The sequence below is a fragment of the Lissotriton vulgaris genome, chromosome 4_1 (genome assembly GCF_964263255.1).
Source record: "Lissotriton vulgaris chromosome 4_1, aLisVul1.2, whole genome shotgun sequence".
Taxonomy (NCBI): Eukaryota; Metazoa; Chordata; class Amphibia; order Caudata; family Salamandridae; genus Lissotriton; species Lissotriton vulgaris.
The window spans coordinates 864069783-864093215 of record NC_141691.1 but is presented as its reverse complement, the minus strand read 5'-3'; positions in this window follow the sequence as shown (position 1 = coordinate 864093215).

The following is a 23433-nucleotide window of genomic DNA, read 5'->3' as shown; positions in this document are numbered from 1 at the left end:
TGACGCAGTGAAATCTCAAACATTTCACTGCGTCGCTATTACAAAGCTTTTTGTGGGGGAACACCCCCTCTGCATACATTATACCTGACGCTATTTTTAAAAAGTGACGCATCTAGGTACATGGGTCACTTTTTAAAACTCTGCGCCATATTGTATCTGCAACATGATTCGTCATACATTAAATATGACACATCTGGAACGTCATAAGGAGTGCGCACAGAAAAGTGACGCATAACACCAGCAGTGTAATAAAATGTACCTCGTTGCACTATATTTAAAAAGTGACGCATCTAGATAGATGCGTCACTTTTTGAATATTGCATAACAATGCGCATTTTTTTACACCGCTGGTGCGTCACAAAAATTGACGCACAGGAAGCGCAAAACTAACAGCGCAAGGCCTTCATAAATATAGTCCTGGATTTAGGGGGTCAGAGGGGGTCTACTCTTCCCCCTTATGATCCAATCAGCTTCCTGCGCGCAAGTCGCTCGTCGCGCCTGGAGCGCTCTCCCGTGCGCGCACGGGAGAGCGCATATTCCCGCGCAAAACGAAAAAAAAATTTTAATGCCCTGCAGGACCCTATTTTAGTCCCTACATCAAACCTAGGGGGTCAGAGGGGGTCTACTCTTCCCCCTTATGGTCATTTGCCCCTTTTTTTTTCAAACCCCTTCTGTCTCGATTTTACCGAGACACAAGATGGCGGCCGCTCCGCACTGTTTAGAATGTTTACAGACAACTGAGATCCAATCAGCTTCCTGCGCGCAAGTCGCGTGTCGCGCCTGGAGCGCACTCCCGTGCGCGCACGGGAGCGCGGCTATAGATATATATATTTTTTTGAACCTTAATTACTTAAAATCCACTGGAGCACATATCTTGAGACATAGCAAAGGCACATCGGGCTACCAGTCCCTACAATTTTGCCAAGTTTGGTGGAAATCCATTCAGCCGTTCGGGCTAAAAGTGAAATCGACCGCCCTATGGAAATTAACATGGGGAAAACGCGTTTTGGGACCCCCCTTTTATCTCGGCCCCCGCTTGACGAATCCCCCCCAAACTTTCAGGGAAGGACCGGACCGCCATGAGACCATTTTCCTGAAAATTTCAGGCAGATTCGTCAACCGGCGCCAAAGTTATTCAAAATAGAATGTTGAGATTTAACATTGAAAATTATCCTAACTATAACTACCTACTGGCGACCGCCAGTAGGTAATATATATATATATATATATATGGGAACCAAATCCTGGAAGAAAAGCACAGTCCTCCTCCACGGACTGCAGAACGCCACACGCCAGGAACGGACCAACACCAAGAGGTTAGATTTAAAGTGCAGTTTTTTATTCATATATATATATTACCTACTGGCGGTCGCCAGTAGGTATATATAGTTAGGATTTTTTCTCTATGGAACTTTTGAAAATTCTATGTCTAATAACTTTGGTGTTTGTGGACGGAATCGGCTGTAATTTTCAGGAAAATGGCACATTTTGTTTCTGATCAGCCCCTGAAAATTTGGGGGGGGGTCGTCAAGGGGGGGCTGAGAAAAAAGGGGGGTCCCAAAACGCGTTTTTCCCATTCATTTTTCCATAGGGCGTTTGGCCTCACTTTTAGCTCGAACGGCTGAATGGATTTACACGAAACTTGGCAAAATTGTAGGGACTGTTAGCCCGATGTTCCTTTGCTGGGTCTCAATATATGTGCTCCAGTGGATTTTGAGAAATTAACGTTTTAAAAAATGTATATATCTGTGACAGCGTCCCGGGTAGCGATCCGGTTCGCGTACTTTTCGCGTAACGGAGCTTTGCGAAGCGAAGCTGATTGGCTCTCCGGTGTCTGTCAACATTCTAAACAGTCCGTAGCGGCCGCCATCTTGTCACTCGGTAGGATCGAGAGACAAGAGGATGCCAAAACGAAGGGGGAAATGAAGGAAAGGGGGCAAGGTAGACCCCTTCTGACCCCCTAGGATTGATGAGGGGGATATTAAAGTGCCCCGCTGGGCCAAAAAAAAAAAAAAATTTGTTTTTTTCGTGGGGTGCGCCCGGTTCGCGTACCGGAAAGCGGTCTTTGGAGCGTACTATAAGGAAACAAGAATGATTGACTTTTAACTTATTGTATGTTTATTGATTGTTCGTTTTTTTTTTTGTTTTTTTTTATTTACGTAGCTACATGTAGGTATCAATGTAGAGTCTATAATTTAATAAACGCCGTCTCCTTTGTAGATATCTTGCTTGTTGTTAAAGAAGTTATTGTGGTATATGGAATTCATACCATAGTCTGTCTGGAAAGCCGAAACAACATGGTGGCAGGAGATGATAAAGAGATGTTAAATACACATTGGGGATTATATAGTGGGAGAAAGGAAGTAACTATGAACAAAGTTAGTATGTAACACAAAAAAGTTGCACAGTATATTTTAAGTCTCACTTTATATTATATCTATTTTGGTACTATTTCATAATTTACATATAAAAAAGAACAATGTCTCAAACTATTTTTAATTTTTAAATAAAATTTATTGTTGTGATTTTTCAAAATCTAAAAGAATTTCCAACATTAATTCATCAGGTATGTCCTCCTTTTCATTCCATGATTCAATTTCTTCTACACAATTAATTAAGTCTTGGTCCAGAGTGATCCATAAAGTCTATTTGGAGATGTCATCAGTGATGTCATCAGTGATGTCACTGACCATGTCATGAATGATGTAATATGTGACATCATCAGCAGTGGATTGCGGGTGCGCGATATATAGTTATTGCAACTAACTATATATTCGAATTTCTATGGTTTTGTGCGAGTAAATTAAGGTTTTGAAAATGCTAATTCCTAACTATATATGGTCTATAACCAATGGTTTTTTCAGTGAATTTTCTTGGTTTTGTAAATGCTAATCCCTAACTATATATGGTCTATAACCTATGGTTTTTTCAGTGAATATATATATATATATATATATATATATATATATATATATATATATATATATATATATATATATATATATATATATATATAAAGGCTTCACGCCGAAACGCGTCGTCTTTGAAAAACGAATGTGGAGGTGATTCGGGAATTTCGAGTGAAATATAGTGTGGCGACTGCGGCCACCCATGGCACCAGCGTTGTGAGGCTGAGGATCGCTGAATGCAGTGATGTTTGGGAGATATATATATATTTATATATTACCTACTGGCGGTCGTCAGTAGGTAGTAAAAAATGCTTTTTTAATAGAAACGAGGTCCTAACTATAACTACCTACTGGCGACCGCCAGTCGGTAATATATATATATATATATATAAATGCTCCCTGTTCATTTGTATTTACGGCACATGACACTTTCTATGTTCATGAATTGGGATATACTTTTTTTTTAAACACAAAGGAGTAAAGTTTTTGTTGACACATACGAGGCGGAAAAACGCCTCCAAAAAGACGAAAGTATCATAATCAAGCCCTCAGATAAGGGAGGAAACGTGGTGCTACTTACCAGGGAATACTATCATAAAGAAGCGTTAAAACAACTCTCGGACTCTCAATACTATCAAAAAACGGATGAGAGAAAGTACAAGGATGGCATAATGAGATATGATGATTTGGTCAACAAGTGGTATAAGAAACTAATGCTGGGTAGTGAAGAAAATCTTTATTTGCGCAGTAATAATCCGACAATACCCACTTTCTACCACCTGCCAAAATTACATAAGAACGCAACGGAACCACCGGGCCAGCCAATAGTGTCATCAATCAATGGACTAACGGAGAACATGTCAAAGTTTATAGATAGCTTTTTGTTTCCCTTGGTAACTCAGCTCAAATCTCATGTAAAAGACACTAAAGATTTTCTGGAGAAAATTGCAGACATTGTATGGGACCCGTCTTATTTGATAATGGTACTGGACATAACAAGCCTCTACACTAACATAAGGCACAAATTGGGTCTAGTAGCGGTAGAGCACTTCTTAAACAAAAGGCCTGCTAGGTTTGCACTACATAATTGCATGCTGCTTGAATTTATTGAATTCTGCTTAACAAGCAATATCTTCCTGTTCGATGACCAACTGTATACACAGGTATCTGGGACCACGATGGGCACCTGCTTTGCCCCCAGCTACGGGAACTTGTTCGTAGGCTGGTGGGAGGTGCGGATGCCCATGGCGCTCCAGATCGGGGAGCAGGAGGCAGGAAGGGTGTTGAGGTGGTACCAATATATTGATGACCTCTTCATCGTGTGGCAGGGGATGATGGAGATGGCTCATCAATACATCGAGGTCCTGAATGATAACAACTGTAACCTGCACTTTTCGGGAACGGTTAGCCCAGCAACAGCTGACTATCTGGACCTGAGGGTGTTTGTGGAACAAGACAGGCTACGCACCTCACTATACCACAAGCCTACGGCAGGCAATTCCATCTTGAGAGCTGATAGCAACCACCCCACCAGACTGATACAAAGTATCCCCTATGGGGAACTGCTGAGGTTGAAAAGGAACAGTAGCAGGAAGGAGGATTTCGAACTGGCAGCAGAGGGCTGTGTAGAGAGATTCTGTAAAAGAGGATATGATCCTATCTCTCTATCTAAAACATTGAAAAAAGTGAGGAAGATCAAAAGGGAGGATCTACTCAAGCCAAGTCCCCGTAACAAGCAACTCAGCAATGATGGGAAATTTCGGCTGATAACACCATACACTAGCGAATCCAACAACCTTAAGAGAATATTGTAAAAAAACTGGAATATTCTAAAAACTGACCCAGTACTAAAGGACGATATTCCAGCTAAACCTTTAGTCACTTATCGAAAGGCAAGATCACTGAAAGACTCATTAGTGAGAAGCCATTTCGAAAAAGTTACTCATAAGACAGGCAAAATAGCAGAAATGGTTTTTTTTTACCCCAGCGGTAAATGTAAAGCCTGCATAGGGAGCAAAAGGGTGTGAAGGTATGAGATTCCAGGTGTAAGTATCTCCAAATCGATTGAAAAATTCATGACATGCAGCACTAACTATGCAGTATATTGCCTGGTCTGCCCGTGCGGCCTAACATATATAGGGAGCACGATCCACCAATTAAAGGTCAGAGTCCTGGAACACCTCAGGGCGATCGACAAAGCAGACCCATCCTACCCTGTGGCAAGACACTTCGACCAGATACATAAAAGGGATAGGAGTAAATTGCAATATTTTGGCCTTGACTTTGTGCCCGAAAGTGTGAGAGGAGGAGATAGGCTTAAAAAGCTGAGACGCTTGGAATCCAGGTATATTATAGACCTGATGACAAAGGTACCACTGGGATTGAACAGCGGGGAAGAACTGGCTGTCCATCTAGGAAAATAAATAGTAGATGAGTTAATTAAGTCAAGAGAACTGTTTTCAGGCCCTAGAGTTGCTGACTGTCCCTCGAAATCTGGAAATTTTGATAGATACATGATCTATAGGAAACGAAATAGGAAGATGACTTGGATTTGAAATGAACTACTCCCTCTGCAATAATTTGACTTGATTTGTTTCATTCTATTAGACTCTCTTCCCTTTCCTTCTTTCTCTCTGTTCTCCCCTCTCTCTTTCTCTTCCCTCTCATTTATGTACATAATTTAACCTATATCTAAATCAATTGGTACAGTTGGATACAACCAGAAGAACTGTGATACCAGAGGTATGAAGAGATTAGTAGGGTTGAGAACCGGGACTGTAAACAATGAACGAGAAGTGCAAACATTTTAGAAAGGAATACATGAAATAATGTGTGGAATTGATTAATTTGGCTGTTTAGAAAATGTAAGTGGTATAATGCACAAAAATGCCTTATCTGTATGTTATAACAGATTTACTTGCCAATACATGGCTTGATGGACTGTTGAAAATTCGTAATGGGAGTTGCGAGGCTTTGTGCTCCTTTAATCTCCCCGTAATGTTGCAAATGCGGGGAGCCATGCCGATACACGGCGATATTTGTACTGTGTTTCCGCTAATGTTGAGCGAGCGTGAGATAAAACAAAAAATGCAGATTTAATGATGTGTTTGCACGCTCAAAGATGGCGCGACGCTCAGTGGTAAATCATTTAGTCCGTCAACTATGTTTAGCAAAATATGACTGCATTAATACCCAGGCTAACCTGCGAAGCGTAACTAACACTGACGAAGGCTTGATGCTGAAACGCGTCTGTTAGCTTTGTAAATAAACGATGATGGTGTGAGCACCGAAAATCTTTGGTTTCACGAGTGCGGTTCTTCTGAGGGGGATTCTCTGAAGCTGAGCGCCATATATATATATATATATATATTACCTACTGGCGGTCAACAGTAGGTAGTCATAGTTAGGACCTCGTTTCTATTCAAAAAAGGTTTTTTCTTTTGCCAATATCTTTGGTGCCGTTTGACGAATCTTCGCGAAATTTTCGAAACTGGTAGCTTGCTCTGGTCAGCTCCTGTCTTGAATGCGCTGCTCTGGTGAGACATCTAGTAACTGAGTTAAAAAGTGCTACTGACTGGCTTTTGCTGGCCATCAGCTTGCTGTCACGGGCACATGCGCGCGTGACGTTCACAGGTATGCCTCTCCTTTTGCGTGCACCACTTGCGTTTCTTTTAGCGCGCGTGCACAAACAAAACTCCCGGGCTCTGTCCCTCACACGCGGCCAATGCTTGTTTATTTTTAACTTTTTGCCCGCCCACACAACTCCCGCTTCCCCCCTCCGTATATCGCGTTGGGCGGCCAATGCTTGTTTAGCACGGCATCCGCTTTTACAATGACAATCATCTCATTTTGCTTTCATTTCTTACTGTTGCATCAAATGGAAATGTTGCATGAGTTCATTCCTTTCCTATAGTGGGGCACAGAAATTAAAAATAAGCAGAAATTAAGTCTCGAGTGCCGACAGCCAATTTCTAGAACTTTTGTAATGCTTTTATGACCTCTTCATTAATAGCCACATGGCCGTTTATCTCGGAGTGTCAGCAGTGTATTCTTACTGCAGTTGTAACGTGATAACCTAGAGTTGCCTCATTTCAGTGAACTCTTATTCTGGATTTAAATGGCCCTTCAAGGTGCCTGCAAGTTTGCTCCCAGTTCTGCTTCATATTTTATGACGTGCACACTGTTTGTTTTTCAAAACTCTTAAATATGTATTAAATAATACCACACAACAGGTACAAAGAATAGGCAAAGCAATGTAAGTACATACCCAAATTCACCGTGTGCAGCACGTTATTTTTGTTCACGACAGATCTTTACCCTTTATTAAAAAGATCCAGTGAGACCAGCAGGAAGAAAGGGTGGTCGGCTCTCCATGCAGGACTCTTGTTTGAAGCTATCCACACACAAACATAAATATACCAACTTCCTAAACAGCAAGATGTGTTCAATGCAAGCTCTATCCTATACCTTCTGCACTGAATCGAATTACAGAACTTTGAAAACTTATTTTAACACTATTAGGAAAGCATGCATGAGGAGGACCATATGTAGGAGCAGCTCATTGTTATGAGAATAACAAAGGACACATGGAAGAAATAAGAGCACCCTGTCATTCTCTTTTACAGAGGGATACTTGATTAAAGTCACTTTGGGACAGATGTTTTCAGTTTTAATAGAGCTGTAGTTCACTCCTGCACCACATGGATTGCACCCCTGAGCTTGCGTCCCCTCTGTTAGTCCTCTGGTGGTCTGCTAGGCTAGCTCTGCACGATTACCTTATATCTACAATTCCTAGATCCCTTGTGCCAGAGCCTTTGTTGTAACCGCAATTCTCCATTCCTAATGCCAGACCCAACCCTATTCTCACATCCCTCCCTATCCCAGATCCCTCATGCCAGAACCTACCCTATTCTCACACTTCTCCCAATCCCAGAACGCCCATGCCAGAACCTACCCTATTCTCACACCTCTCCCAATCCCAGATCCCCCATGCCAGAACCTACCCTATTCTCACACCTCTCTCAATCCCAGAACACCCATGCCAGCCCCGAGAGCGACGAACCATGAAGCTGCAGCGGCTATTACTAATGACCTGCACCCTCCTGTTCCTCCGGGGTAAGGACTGGCCTTCCGTCTTCTTCTCACACAGCCGCTGTGTTCACTTCTCAAGCCCTATCGTGTTAAGTCCATACCCTTGCTATTTAGTGATCCCATATTATGATATTATGTAGAACGCATCCAGTCATTGATGACGTTTTACCATCTCTTTGGAGTCTTAAGCTTGCAGGATGATACCTTCCACATTAAATCCAAAGCTACAAGTCCCAGAATGCAGAGTTGTGTGCTTAAAAGAGTAGCCTGACGAAGATATTCCGCATGAGATTTGGCTGTTGGACATGTGTTCTTTTCTCCATACCACACTCTCCAGGCGTGGGGATGAAAATTCAGTTACGCAGGCATAATCTTGTATAATTTTGCTTTACGTTTATTGCATAATTCTGCGCAGTCGTGTATGGGAATATCACAAACAAGCAGAACACATTCAGGTGCTTGTGTTTTTGGCAATATTATTTTTAACGCCAAATGTGTCCTATTCTCACGTCCATTTAATTTCATGCTAAAATGTAGAGCATAATAGGAGTTTGGCATTACATGAGTGTGCAGAATTTTGTCAAAATTTCACATAATTGCATAAAAGCAAATTAAACTAATTTGATATTCCCTAACCCAGTCTGCTTGCCTTGTGGTATGAATTTACAAATTCAGTGTAGCTGTCACCCTGCATTGCCGCACCCCCTCCCCCACTGTGCTTCCCTCATACAATGACATTTTCCTGTCCAATATCCTCGAAGCCTTTGCTTGCCCCTACCCACCGGTCTCCATTTAAGACCCCCATCGCTCTCTAGTTGCACAACCCCAATATAGCCCCCCTCCATTCCTTCATAACTCAATTTGTCCTCATTTGGCAGAGTTGGCACATTCCTGGCCATGGCTCAAGTAAAGATTTGTTCAAGCCCGAGCTCGGATGACAATGAAGGCTGTTACGTAATTCAGAGTTCATGAACTGTTAGAAGTAAACTGTTGATTTCTTGAGGTTTAGTAGGTTATTCTAAAGAGGATCAATGGGTTTGGCATTTTTAAAGTTTTGACATTTTTTAATGAAAATACAACATGAGTTTCAATTTGTATGCATCATGCCCCACGTTGGAGATCCAGCTACTTTAACTTTTTATTGCAATGTATCTTGTATACTGCAAACAGTGTCCCAGTGGCTTTCTTTGTGCTCTCCCCAAGTCGTACACACTGATACCAGTAGAAATATTGCCAGAAAAACAAGCATTGGCATAGCCAATAGGTCTCGCCTTTGGGACCGTATAAGTGTTTAGCCATGCAACAGTAGATGTTGTTGCACCAAGGATATTTTGCTGCATAACTAAATACTTATAAGGTCCCAAAAGCGAGACCTATTTGCTATGCCAATGCTTGTTGTTAAATGGTGTAAATCCGTTCAGAAGTTTCAGAGAAATTAGAAAAAGAAAAATATTGATATCTGAGCACCAAGGAGGGTTCAAAAACCCTCCCGGGCTTGAGCTTCACTCTGATTGGCTCCCAACATTCCAAATCAGGAAGTGTTGGAAGCCATCTTGTGACTCAGTAGAACTGACTCATAAGAAAACAGTAAAACAGAGGTTGAAAAACAAGAAAAGTGGGCAGGGTAGAAAAACCCTGACCCCCTAGGCCTAATCAGGGGGTCCCATACAGTACCCCAAGGTCCAAAAATGCATCAAAAAAAGAAATTGGGCGAATTCACGCTGGGGTTGTGAATCTGCCCGTGAAAATAAAAAAAAATGAAGCGCGGGCTTCCGCATTCATTATTGTTAAGTACCCGGGTGGGCTAGGTCCTGGGGGCACTCCCCGAATTCTTTGCACTGAAAAAAATCTGCTCTCTCTTCAATGAAGCAAAGCAGATTGCTTTTGAGCAAGTGGAGCTGCATGTTAAAAGCTCCCCATGCTCCAAAGCAATGCCAGCTCCCGCAGGAGGCAGGAAAATGGCAGGACTGTGGGGACGTTGGGGCTCCCCCACAGTCCCTAATGCAAAGGGCCGGCCCCAGTGGAGGCAGTCCCTGTGAAAAAAAAAACAAGAACCAGGCCAGGCGGGATGGGTTCCCTGGGGCCAAAAGTGGCCCAGGGAAGGGGGGACACGCAGACCACTTCCCAGAAAATAAGAATAAAAAATAAATAAAAAAGAACCGGCAACTCGCTGTAGGCCCCGCCCCTCCCTGCAGCACTCTGCAAACCCACCTCCTTGTGTGTTATAAGTTGGGGGATTAAGTCCCCTTGAAAACTAAGGGTCCCTGGACACAAATAGCCTACCACGTACTTTCAGAAAGTGCAACAGAGCTGAGTTGCAGTTAGGTGGTCTGTGGCCATGCTCCTTTTTACACCTCTCTGTAACGCAGGTCTGTGGCACTTACTGGAGGTACCTGATGGGCTAGTTGGCCCCCTAGGACCCTCAGGACTCATGGGGACTTATTCACCCAACTTACAATGCTCCTGGGGCACATTTGCACAGTGGTGCAGAGAGGGGGCAGGGTCTAACATAACAAGTGTGCAAATGTGCCCCCGCAAATTGGGGGATTGAGTCCCCTTCAATCCTGAGGGTCCCTGGAGGCCAAATAGCCCACCAGGCACCTCCAGTTAGTGCCACAGTGCTGCATTGCAGAGAGGAGGTCTGAGGACACACCCCTTTTTACACCTCTCTGCAACACAGCTCTGTGGTGCTTCCTTGAGGTACCTGGTGGGCTTATTGCCCCCCAGAGACCCTCAGGATCCAAGGGGACTTAGGGCCAGATGTAGGTAAGTTAATTTTACTGATTCATAAATACCGAATTTTACCGATTCGGTATTTATGAATCGGTAAAATTGAGGGGGTGGAGATGTAGAAAGAACCGGTAATTGAATTATCGATTCTGTAAGAATCGGTATTTACCGAATCGGTAAATACCGATTCGGTAATGCCCATTGATTCCTTTGGGCTTCAATGCCCATAGGAATCAATGGGCATTACCGAATCGGTATCTACCGATTCGGTAAATACCGATTTTTGCAAGGGTGCAGGGGGTGTCACTTTGACACCCTCTGGCAGCCCGATTTAAGGCAGGTGTGACATGTGGCACACAGATATGCACTAAGGGCATGTCTGTCTGTCACATGCCATAGGTGTGCATGCACACCTGGAATCGGTATTTTACCACCCAATTGTATTGAGTGGTAAAATACCGATTCGGTAAGGCCTGTGAGACTCAGAAGAGTCCCACCTACATTTCAAAATTACCGAATCGGTAAAAATACAGATTCAGTATTTTACCGATTCGGTAAATTTACCGATTCAGTAAATTTACCGAATTGGTAAAAAAGGGCCCCTACATCTCAAATGACCATTTACCGGTCGGTAAATGGACACCTACATCTGGCCCTGAATCCCTAAACTTACAATGCACCAGGGGGGGGGCATTTCCACAGTGGTGCAAGGAGGGGGAAGGGATTAATATAACAAGTGAGCACGCACATCCCCTGATGTGTTGCATATTGGGGGGTGAGTCCCCTTCATTCCTGAGGGTCCCTGGGGGCTAACTAGCCAACCAGGTACCTCCAGTAAACGCTGCAGAGCTGTGTTGCAGAGAGGTGGTCTGAGGCCACGCACCTTTTTACACCACTCTGCAAACACGGCTTCTGGTACACTGCTGGTGGGGCGATGAGGTCATCTTGACACAAGTGGACTTCATCCTCCGATCAGCAGTGCGCCAGAAGCTGCGTTGCAGTGTGGTATAAAAAGGGATGTGGCTGTGGAACACCTCTCTGCAACGCAGCTCTGTGGCGCCTACTGGAGGTACCTGGTGGGATACTTGACCCCCAGGGACATTGAAGATTCAAGAGGACTTAATCCCCCAACTATCAATGCGCCAGGGGCACCTTTGCATAGTGGTGCAGTGAGGGGCGGGCCTGATACAACAAGTAAGCAATCCTCCTGAGTGCGACTTACTGCAGGTAATAAAAGGGGTAGTTGGCCCCCAGGTTGATGTTGGGGCTAACCATCCATCTTGTTATCTCTCCTAAATCCCACACAGTGGGATTGCTAAAAGGTGTTTGGAGACCAGGCTCACCATTCTCCACCACTCTGCAAACAGGACTGCTCTGTTATAGTTAGAAATTAGCATTTAAAAAACCTTTGAAATTCACTGAAAAAAACATAGGTTTCAGGCACATTATAGTTAGAAATTAGCGTTAAATAACCTTTGAAATTCACTGAAAAAAACATAGGTTTCAGGGACGTTATAGTTAGAAATTAGCATTTAAAAAACCTTTGAAATTCACTGAAAAAAACACAGGTTTCAGCAACATTATAGTTAGAAAGTAGGATTTAAAAACCTTTGAAATTCACAGAAAAAAACATTGGTTTCAGGCACAATATAGATAAAAATTTGCATTTAAAAACCTTTGAAATTAACTGAAAAAAAATAAGTTTCAGGGACATTATAGTTAGTTGGACATTTCACTGGTACAAAACCAGACAAATTCAGCGGTTATAGTTCGTACAGCTAACTATAACTCGCTCCCCTGCAATGCACTGCTGATGACGTCACATATTACATAATTCATAACATGGTCAGTGGCATCACTGATGACAACACTGATGACATCTCAAATGACATCACTGATGACATCACTGATTTCATCATCAACGTGAAAGTCTGATGCCCCTCCTCACACCCTAATATAACCTTTGATAAACCCACTCTAAAATACAGACTAAATTTTTTGAAACCAAAGACACATGCAGTCACTTATCAATACAACTCTATAATATGCACCCATATACCCATACAGACAATCACATACCGCCACTCATCCAGAGTTACTCACACACCTAGTCAGTCATGCAAAGAATCAATCACACTTCCATTTACTCACCTATACAGTTATACACACACCACCTCACTTATTCACACAGATACTAACACATTCTTACTATCTTATTCAATCACTGATACAAGTACACACTCATCCATACAGCCACTCTCACAATCACTGACTCTCACGTATAGTCATTTATATACTCCAACTCTCACATACACTGTCTTTTAGATATGTAGTTACTTGGACATATACCACTGAGACATCCATTCACTCACCAACCTGCCCATATACACACTCACCCACCCATATAACTGTTTCCACATGCACTCTTGAACCCATACACCCAGTGAATCAACCACTCACACATCTATTCACAGAGTCACACACCTCCCACCCACACACACACTCAGGTACCCATACAAATAATCAGGCAACCAATCAATAACCCATATAGACACTAATGTAGCCATATATTCACAAAGTTTAGTCACTAACCAATGCATTCAGTAAGCTGCATTTATCAATCACTTATAAAGTCAGTCACACACCTACTAAATCTTCAATCCAGACACTTATACACCCACTCTTCTTCAATACCCCTATATATATATAAAACAAATTAAAACTTTATAAAAACACACAGTCACTGGATGATGTCATCAGTGATGTCATTTGAGATGTCATAGGTGATGTCACTGACCATGTCATGAATGATGTAATATGTGACGTCAACAGCAGTGCATTGTGGGGGAGCGACTTATAGTTATAGTTAGCTGAACTAACTATAGCAGCCGAATTTCTCTGGTTTTGTACAAGTGAAATGTTAAGCTAACTATAACATCCCTGACAATAATGGTTTTTCATGGAATATATATATATATATATATATATATATATATATATATATATATATATATACATATATATTCACTGAAAAAACCATAGGTTTCAGCCAGGTTATAGTTAGGAATTAGCATTTAAAAAAAACCTTAGAAATTCACTGAAAAAAACAAAGGTTTCACACATGTTATAGTTAGCTGGACATTTCACTCATACAAAACCATTTAAATTCCCCCGTTATAGTTAGTTCAGCTAACTATAACTTGTGCGCCCGCAATGCACTGCTGATGACGTCACATACTACATCACTCATGAGATGGTCAGGGACATCACTCATGACATCACTGATGACATCTCAAATGACATCATTGATGACATCATCCAGTGAATGTGTGTCTTTCTGAAAAATAAATATTTTTTTATATGTATATCTAAAGGTCGATGGAAGAATAAATGGGTAAATACGTGTCTAAATGTTTTTTTTGTAAAATTGATTGTATAACTGACTTATTAATTATATCTTTGTGAATACATGTATTAGCGAGTAATGTTTAAATATGTAAATATCTGTATCAGTGTCTCACTTTGTGTATAAGTGGCTCCATGGGTTAGTGAGTAGCTACATGAGTGTTTATATGGGTTATTAGTTGTTTTTTTCAGTATCAGAATGAGTGTCTGTATGGTTTGGTGGGGGGTATTACTTAGCGCCCAGATGCATGAATGACAGACTCACTGTTTGTATGTGTTTTGAAGACAACATGTGTGCAGGACTGTATGGGTGGATGATTGTGTGTATGAGTGTGTTAGTGAGTGAATCACTGCCTCAACAGTGTTTTTATGAGTAAGTACATATCTTTTAAACTAGTATATTTGAGTATTGATGTATATAAGTAAGGATATATGACAGTGACAGATTGGAAGAGTTCCTGTATAAATAAGTATGTGTTTCTATAACTGATTGTTTAAGAGAGTAAGTATGTGTACGTTTCTGTAGAAATAAGTGTAGTGGTGTGTGTAGAGTTGTATATGCTAGTAAATGGATGTTTGATAGTTTATTTGCATGTGTGAGTATATGTGTGAATAACTCTATGTATAAATGTAGTAGTGTAACAGGATGTATAGGTGTATGAGTACATATGATGAGTGAGCCCATGTATGATTGACTATATAGAACTATTATTGAATGAGTGGATGTGGATGTAGATTTTAAATTATTGAATAGGTTGTTCAAACTGGTATTGGTATCTCCATTTTTAAAACAAATGTAGGTTCTACTTTTGAATGTGTGTATCAAAGGTTATAATAGGTTGAGAGGAGGTCTGCCACTTTTTCACAAGGATGATGTCATCAGTGATGTCATCAGTGATGTCATTTGAGATGTCATCAGTGATGTGATGAGTGATGTCACTGCTCATGTCATGACCTGACACAACTCTGCCAAGCCCCGACTCACTCTAAAGGCACCACCCTGGATGCTATTATAACTAGCAAGGATCTGGCCTCTCTCTCAAAGATCATCACCTTATCCTCTTCACCTTGAACTGCTCCATTACTATCCCCACCCCTATCGGCTCTTTACCCTTGAAACATACCCGTAATCTTCACCTTATCCCCCCTGGTGAGTTGGAATCTTCTATCAAAACCCGCTTACTCCTACCCCACCCTCTCACAGCATCACTGACCTTACTGATCACTACAATAACTCTATCCTTCAAGTGCTTGACCAAATTGCCCCAATCAAACTTAAACATCAAAAAAATATACCCCTTAAATCCTGGTTTAACTCTGACCTTAATAATGAAAGACGGGCCCTCAGACAATCTGAAGGCTCATGGAGGAATCATCCCTCCCCTGACAACCTGAGACTCCTTAGAAATGCCAGAGCCAAATACAAGAAGCACATCTTCACTGAAAAAGCCTCCTTGACCTGGCCAAAAACCGTCCCAGAGAACTCTTTAGCATCGTTAAAAAACAAACTTCCTCTGGTCCGCCTAAAATACTAACCACTGTTGAAAGATGTGAAGAAATCGCAAGCTTATTTTCGAATAAAGTAAACTCGATCAAACTATCCTTCTCTTCTCCTCCTCTCCCATACCAATCTACCCTTAGCCAACACCTCCTCTCTAACATTCCTACTTCACCTTGCTCCTCTGCCCCTTCATGCCACGACCCCTCTCCACACCTCCCAACTCCACCCCATCCTGACTCTATCTTTAAAGACACCCCTACCAAAAATAATGACTCCTGGAACAAATTTTGTTCAGTATCTATTCCGCAGGATCCTATTCCTATGAATATCATGAAAGAGCTAGACTCCTCCTCTCTTGAAATTATTGTTGATACCTTAAATTCTTCTTTGGAGCTCGCTGAAGTACCCAGCCTCTGGAAACATGCTATAGTGACCCCTCTCCTGAAAAAAACAACAGCAGACCCCGATATATTAGCTAACTATAGACCCATCTCTCTTCTCCCAGCTTTTTCTAAATGTCTGGAGAGACATGTACATTCTGCCCTCACCATATTTGCGGAAGAAAATTCCCTTCTCCATCCAACCCAATCGGGCTTCCGCGCGGGTTTCTTTACAGAAACCGCTCTGCTGGGAGTCTCTGAATCCATCCGGAAACATCTTGACGACGGTCAAACGGTTGCGCTTATTCTACTAGACTTAAGCGCAGCCTTTGATACTGTGTCACATAAAAAGCTGCTCATCACGCTAGAAAATAATGGAGTTCAAGGCAATGCCTTGAAATGGATCAAATCCTTCCGGGACCAACGGACTTTCCAGATAGGTTCATCTATGGCATGCTCTGAATCTTTCAATTCCCCTCATGGAGTACCACAGGTATCAATACTGAGCCCTCTTTTCTTTAATCTTTACTTAAGACCCCTGGCGGATTTAGCCGAAAAATCTGGGTTGACATTCATGACGTACGCGGACGATTCTCAGATCATCTTCAGGCTATCAGAATCTCACCCATCTTCTCCGTCTCTGCTCAAACAAGGTCTCCAGAACATCTCCAACTGGATGAACGTGAACCAGCTGAAATTAAACGGAGACAAGACGGAGATTCTTTTAATGGGTAAACAGCCCGATCTATGGAATGCCTCACAGAGTAGCTCACTCCATCTTGCTACAGTGTCTAAACCAGGCTGGGGTCACCAAGGCTGCACTGGGATGGCTCAAAGCTTTCCTCATAGATCGCAGCTTCCAGGTTCAGAGAGGAAATTCCCTCTCAGACAGCATTTCCCTAGAACAGGGGGTGCCTCAGGGCTCTGCCCTGAGCCCCACCCTGTTTAACCTTTATATGGCCCCACTGGCGGATGTGGTCCAATCGTACGGCATAAAATTAGTATCTTATGCCGACGATACCCAACTCCTCATCTCCCTATCCCAGGCACCCACCTTAGCTGCCGCAAATTTTAAAACTTGCATGCAGGAGCTTGCAGGCTGGATGAGTCAACACTGCCTGAAGCTCAATGGCTCTAAAACAGAGGTTATTGTGATAGGGGGAAACACGGCTAGTTGGACTCAGGACTGGTGGCCTCCTTGTTTAGGCCCTTTACCTTCTCCTTGCAAGGAAGAAAAGAACTTGGGTGTATGGGTCGATCCCAGACTCTCTTTTGATAGCCACGTCCAGAAGCTAGTAGGGAAATGCTTTGGGGTGTTGAAGACCCTAAACCGTACTCTGGACCTTCTTCCTTTAGAGGCCAGACGCACGATGACCCAGGCTCTAGTCACCTCCCGTATTGATTACGGTAATGTTCTACTCTTAGGGACTACCGAGAAGAACATCAGAAAGTTGCAGGTTCTCCAGAACACGGCAGCGCGGTTAGTCCTCAGGCTACCCAAAAGAGCTGCCTCTAAGCCCACCCTGGCTGCCCTTCACTGGCTCCCTATAAAAAAGAGGTTCCTGTTCAAAGCGCTCCTAATTTGTTACAGGATTACCTCTCAGAAAGCCCCTGAATATCTGAAGGATCTTGCTATCCCCTACGTGCCCAACAGAGCATTGCGCTCCAAGGGAACTGGTCTTCTGAAAACCCCCCGGATAAACAAGGCCAGAATGGGAGGGCGCTCCTTTCGTGCGCTGGCGTCCAAAAACTGGAACTCTCTCCCACTGAACATCAGACTTGCAGAGACAGAGACAATATTTAGAAAACTTTTAAAAACCCACCTTTTTACACTATAGGTCTCTCACTTTCTCCTGCTGCTCTCTCCACAGCGCGGGGACACGCCGGGATGGCGTCACCAGGCGCTTTATAAACTCTTTATATTGGCCTTCTCAGTTAGGAAATCTTCCAACACCAGCTACTCATGCTAGGAATCTGGGGGTAATCCTGGACAACTCGTTATCTATGAAGCAACAGGTCAGCAAAGTGGTTGGACTCTGCTTCACTATCCTAAGATGGCTCAAAAAGATATTATGGATGCTGCCCATCTCTATGCAGAAAACAGTAGTCAATGCCTTAGTTACATCCCAGCTTGACTACGGGAACATCTTATATCTAGGTGCCAGCAAAGGAACAATAAAGAGACTCCAGATGATACAAAATGCGGCTGCCCGGATTCTCTGTCAAATACCTAAAAATACCCATATGTCCCCTTACTTGCGCAAACTTCACTGGCTCAGAGTGAAAAAAAGCATTAGATTCAAGACCTTAAACTATATGTTTAAAATAAAAGCAGGCACTGCACCCAAATACCTTCAGGCATTAGTGCACCCCTACATCCCTAAATGAAACTTACGGTCACTCTCAGCAGCAACGTACTGTGTGCCCAGATTCAAGCTTGCCAGAATGGGAGGGAGATCTTTTACCTATCAGGGTCCTTCCATTTGGAACATACTACCTATCCACATACGCAAAGAAGAGAGTTACTCTAAGTTCAGGAAAGAAATAAAAACCTGGCTGTTCGATCAATAACTCTGAATGTCCTATGACGTGTCGCTCTCAGTTCTTTGCTGTGTCTTCTGGCGCCGGGAAACCATTTTTGGGTAGCTGTTGCGCCTTACAAGTTTATAAAATAAAAAAAATAAATAAATATCTGAATCTACTGTCCTCAACATTATCTCAAAACTTAAACCTTCGTCTCACACCAATGATCCTCTTCCTGCCCAGTTGGTTCAGGAACTCAAACACATCATCGCACCCATCTGGACCAATATCATCAATTCCTCCCTCGCCACCGGCTGTGTCCCTGCATCCCTTTAACTAGGTCAAATCTCCCCCATCTTTAAAAACCCCACTGCTGACCCTAATAACTTGAACAATCTACGCCCTATCTCTAATTTTCTCTTTCTCCCCAAAGCCCATAAAAATGTGTACTTTCCCAGTTAGACAAACATATCACTTCATTCAATCTCCTCGACGTTTTCCAATCCGGTTTTAGAAAAGGATGCAGCATGGAAACCGCCATGCTCAGTATCACAGATGATATTCATCGCTCTCTTGACAAAGTCAAATCCTCCCTCCTTATCATCCTTGACCTCTCTGCTGCATTTGATACTGTCCACCATCCTACCCTCCTTAATACTCTCAAAGACCATTTTGGGCTTGAGGGCATTGTTCACCAATGGTTCACATCTTATCTCCAAAACAGATCCCAACAAATCAAACTCAGTCACTGCCTCTCCAAATTTCAACCTGTCTCACTTGGGGTCCCACAAGGCTCTATCCTTTCCCCTACCCTCTTTAATCTATTCATGGAACCACTCACCCTTATTCTCAAACAAGCTAATATCAATTACCACCTCTATGCTGACGACACTCAACTTTATTACATGATCAAATCCCACCACGACATTCTTCTCCTCAATGATACCTTGAACAAAGTCCAAGCCTGGTTCCATCTTAATCATCTCAAACTGAATCCCCCAAAAACTGAAATCATCCTTTTCACTCCCAAAAATAGTTCCCTGCCTATTCAACTCTGGATCAACGATATAAAAGCACTCAACTGCACCCTCTCCACCTCTAACTCTGTCTAATCCTTGGGCGTCAGCATTGATAAAAATCTTACTCTCATCCCTCACATTAAAAACGCTGCAAAAGGTGCTCTCCTCTCCCTTCTCCACCTTAAAAAAATCAAACCGTTCATTCCAGCGGATGACTTCAAAATTGTTGTCCAGTCTCTTCTGCTTTTCAGAATTGACTATGGCAATGCCACCCTTGTAGGCACCCCAAAAGTCCACCTCGCCCCAATTAAATCTGTCCTCAACCTGGCCGCCAGACTTATCTCTGATTGTAAACGATTTGATCACATTTCTCCTATCCTAAAAAACCTTAACTGGCTCCCAATCAAAGGTAGATCTACATTCAAGATGGCTTGTATTACTTACAAAGCCCTTCACCAAAATACCCCCTACTACCTCTTGGACAAACTACAAAAAGCTGGTTGCTCCAGGTCCTTGAGAAGCACCAATGCCCTTGCCCTCATCCCCCCGAGACTCAAATGTAAAAAGAAACAATCACATGCTTTCTCTGGTAATGCCCCTACGATCTGGAACTCTCTCCCCAAAGATCTTCGCTGCAACCCATCCTTCCCTCTCTTCAAAACAAGACTCATGGTGCTTCTTCTCTACAAGTATTGGGGTACCTAACATCTCTATAATGATGTATTCCTCTGTTTTTAATCTCATCAACCCACCCCTTCTCTCTCACTTTCCTTTTCTCCCCCCTCCCTCTATCCCTCTCTCTCCTATCTTTCATCCTTTCCCCTTCTACCTCATTCATACCTAATTACTCTCTTTCCTCAATTCCCTCATCTAACTGAAATACAGTTTTCCCATTGCGAGTTGTTATTCACGTTGTAATTTTGTTTAATTTTTTTGCTTCATGATGTGTATCTGTCTATAGAGCGCTCTGATACTCCTGGGTCCAGTAGAGCTATATAAAACCTTTGAAATAAATAAAAATAAATAAAATAAATAAATAAATCAGTAGTGCATTGCAAGCGTGCAAGTTATAGTTAGCTGAATTAACTATAACAGGGGAATTTTAAGTGAAATGTTCAGCTAACTATAACATGTGTAAAACCTTTGGTTTTTTCAGTGAATTTCCAAGGTTTTTTAAATGCTAATTCCTAACGATAACGTGGCTGAAACCTATGGTTTTTTCAATGAATTTCAAAGGTTCTGTAAATGATAATTTTTAAATGTATAAATTATTATATTCTTTCTTTTCATGCTAATTTCCTACATTTTTATTATGAATATTTATATTTATTTTATTTTTTAAATTATATTTCATATTCTTAAAGTAAAATAATAACAAATGTAAATACCATTTTTTTTATAAATTATTTTTGTTCTCACATTTTTTACAATTAAATTCTATGTAATATCCTCACATTTTTTACAATTAAATTCTATGTAATATCTTTTCCATATTTTTGGGGGTAATCGCACCATACACGTACAGTTATCGCACCGCACTTTGTACGATAAATGGTCCTCGGTGCGTAGCCGTGCACTCGTTACAGATGCGTCATGTACGGCGCCCCGTAGGCGTACATCGCGAAAGTTTCGAATTCTTCAAAAACATATATTTATGTATTTAATGTACATATTAAAAGAAGACATTATCTAGGAGAATCATGAAAATAGTTTTTTTAACTTTTAATAAGCGATTATTACTTTTAAAAGCAATTACGCAAATCGCATAGGTACGTCCTATGTACTCGCATCTTAAGAGCACCGTAAGAGCACTGTAAGCGTACGCAAAGTCATGTGACCATAAAAGGAGAGTTTTGATTGTTTCATAATACTTCCTATTCCAACTGTTGAAAGACCCCTCTCATTTTGATCATCCTACTTGGGCTTTCCCAGGAAAAACATCTATTCTGTGGAGCTGTAGTCTTTTGGAACTCAAAAAAAGAGAAAAAAAGCTTTCATTTGGAAGTTTTTTTCATATCCGCAGGGACAGAAAAAGGTGAATGCGCCAAAAGTAACGTTCATAATCTGTGAGGTTACACTTTCCAGGGGTGACCCCACTAAAAAGTACTCTTTCGGGACAGCCTCAATGGTTCGCCATGTCAAAAATTTGCATCCAAATAATTATGCAAGTATGGCAACACAAAGGTTCCAGGAGACCCCTCAACCTGCAGTTCCTTCTACCTCAACTGCACCACCACCTCCTCCAAGCAGTCCGCATCCTATTATTGTGACTCAGTTTACAGATCTTACAATTCATTGTAAATTTTGCAGAGAACTCCTTTGTTACGGTGAGCAGTCTATTCACCGCATTGTGAAGAGGAAAGAAGAGCACCGTTGCCCAAAACAATAATATATTTTTTTCTTTTTTGTTCCTGTTCCACAGTTTTTTGTTTCCAGTTTCATTTTTCTGGTTTAGAAAAAAAACAACTAAAAACCTGATGAAAAAATACAAAAAAAATGAAAACTAAAAAGAAAAAAAGCAGTTATTTTCAGAACTACCTCCACTGCCTTAAGAAAGAACTATCAGCCTGATTCATGAAGCAAAATTGCACTCGCAAAGGGCAAGATTCTCAGAATCTTGCCTTTTGCGAGTGCAATTTTGGCATTTGGGATTCACAATCCCAAATGCAAAAATCGCTAATGAGGAATTAGCAAATATGCGAGGATTAGCATTTAAGGAATCTCTATTAGAGATTCCTTAAATGCTATTCATGACACTTGCAAAAATTGCGATTTAGCAAAATTGGGCCGCTATTTACCGAGAGGTCAGACCTCTCGGTAAATAGCAAAAACATAGAAAAATGCTTTTAAAAGCATTTTTCGAAGTTGCATGTTGCACACACACATGTCCTTCGGACATGTGTGTGCGCAACACCTGTTCAAATGTGCATTTTAGGGGTGCTACAGGGTGTCCTTTGGACACCCCTGGCACCCTTAAAATCGCTATCTGATTTGCGAGTAGCAAATTGCTACTCGCAAATAAGGGATACTCCCCATTCATTCCTATGGGCCTTTTGGCCCATAGGAATGAATGGGGAGTTATTCCTTTTTTTGCGAGTAGCAAATTGCTACTCGCAAATAGAGAACATGTAGGAATCGCTATTGATTTAGCAATTCCTACATGAATGCCGTTTTGCGTGTCCTCAATTGCGAGTCGCTATGATTCGCTTTTAGGGCCACGCAAAACGGCCCGTACATGAATCAGGCTGTATATTTCTATATTAGTGTGAGAAAGTTTGTCAGGATGAATGTGTAGTGCATAAATGAATGAATGAATTAGTAGTGTATGGTGAATGTGAAAGTGCAAAACTATAAGGGAGTCCTACAGCATAAATGTATAAGGTGTTTACCTATAGTATACTGTAGTACCTCTGAAGCACTTCAATGTAACGCATCCATATAAATGTGTTAGAAGTCTATACTTCAATTTGCACTGCTAGTGAAACTGCCTAGGTGAATTTGTATGTGTTAGGAGTGGATTTACAACCCCCTTGTGCCTCTTTTACACATCTTTTGCGTCACTTTTGTGAAGCAGCGGTGGTGCAAAAGATGTGCCATGGTGTCTAATATTTACAATGTGATGCATATGGAAGGTGCATCACATTCTAAAGCCCTGCGCCAGAAAGAGGCTTTCCTGCGCAGAGAGTGGGGGGGAGAGAGAGTGGAGGTGTTCTGGCATAGGAATGCCTCCTAAAAGTGACTGAGTGAAATCTATAAGATTTCATTCAGTCACTTTTAGGCCTATGCTACGTCAAAACCCTGCACCTGCTTGAAACAGGTGTAAGGATTGACACAGCATTGTGAGCATAGAACCCCAAGAGCATTGCTGGAGCTGC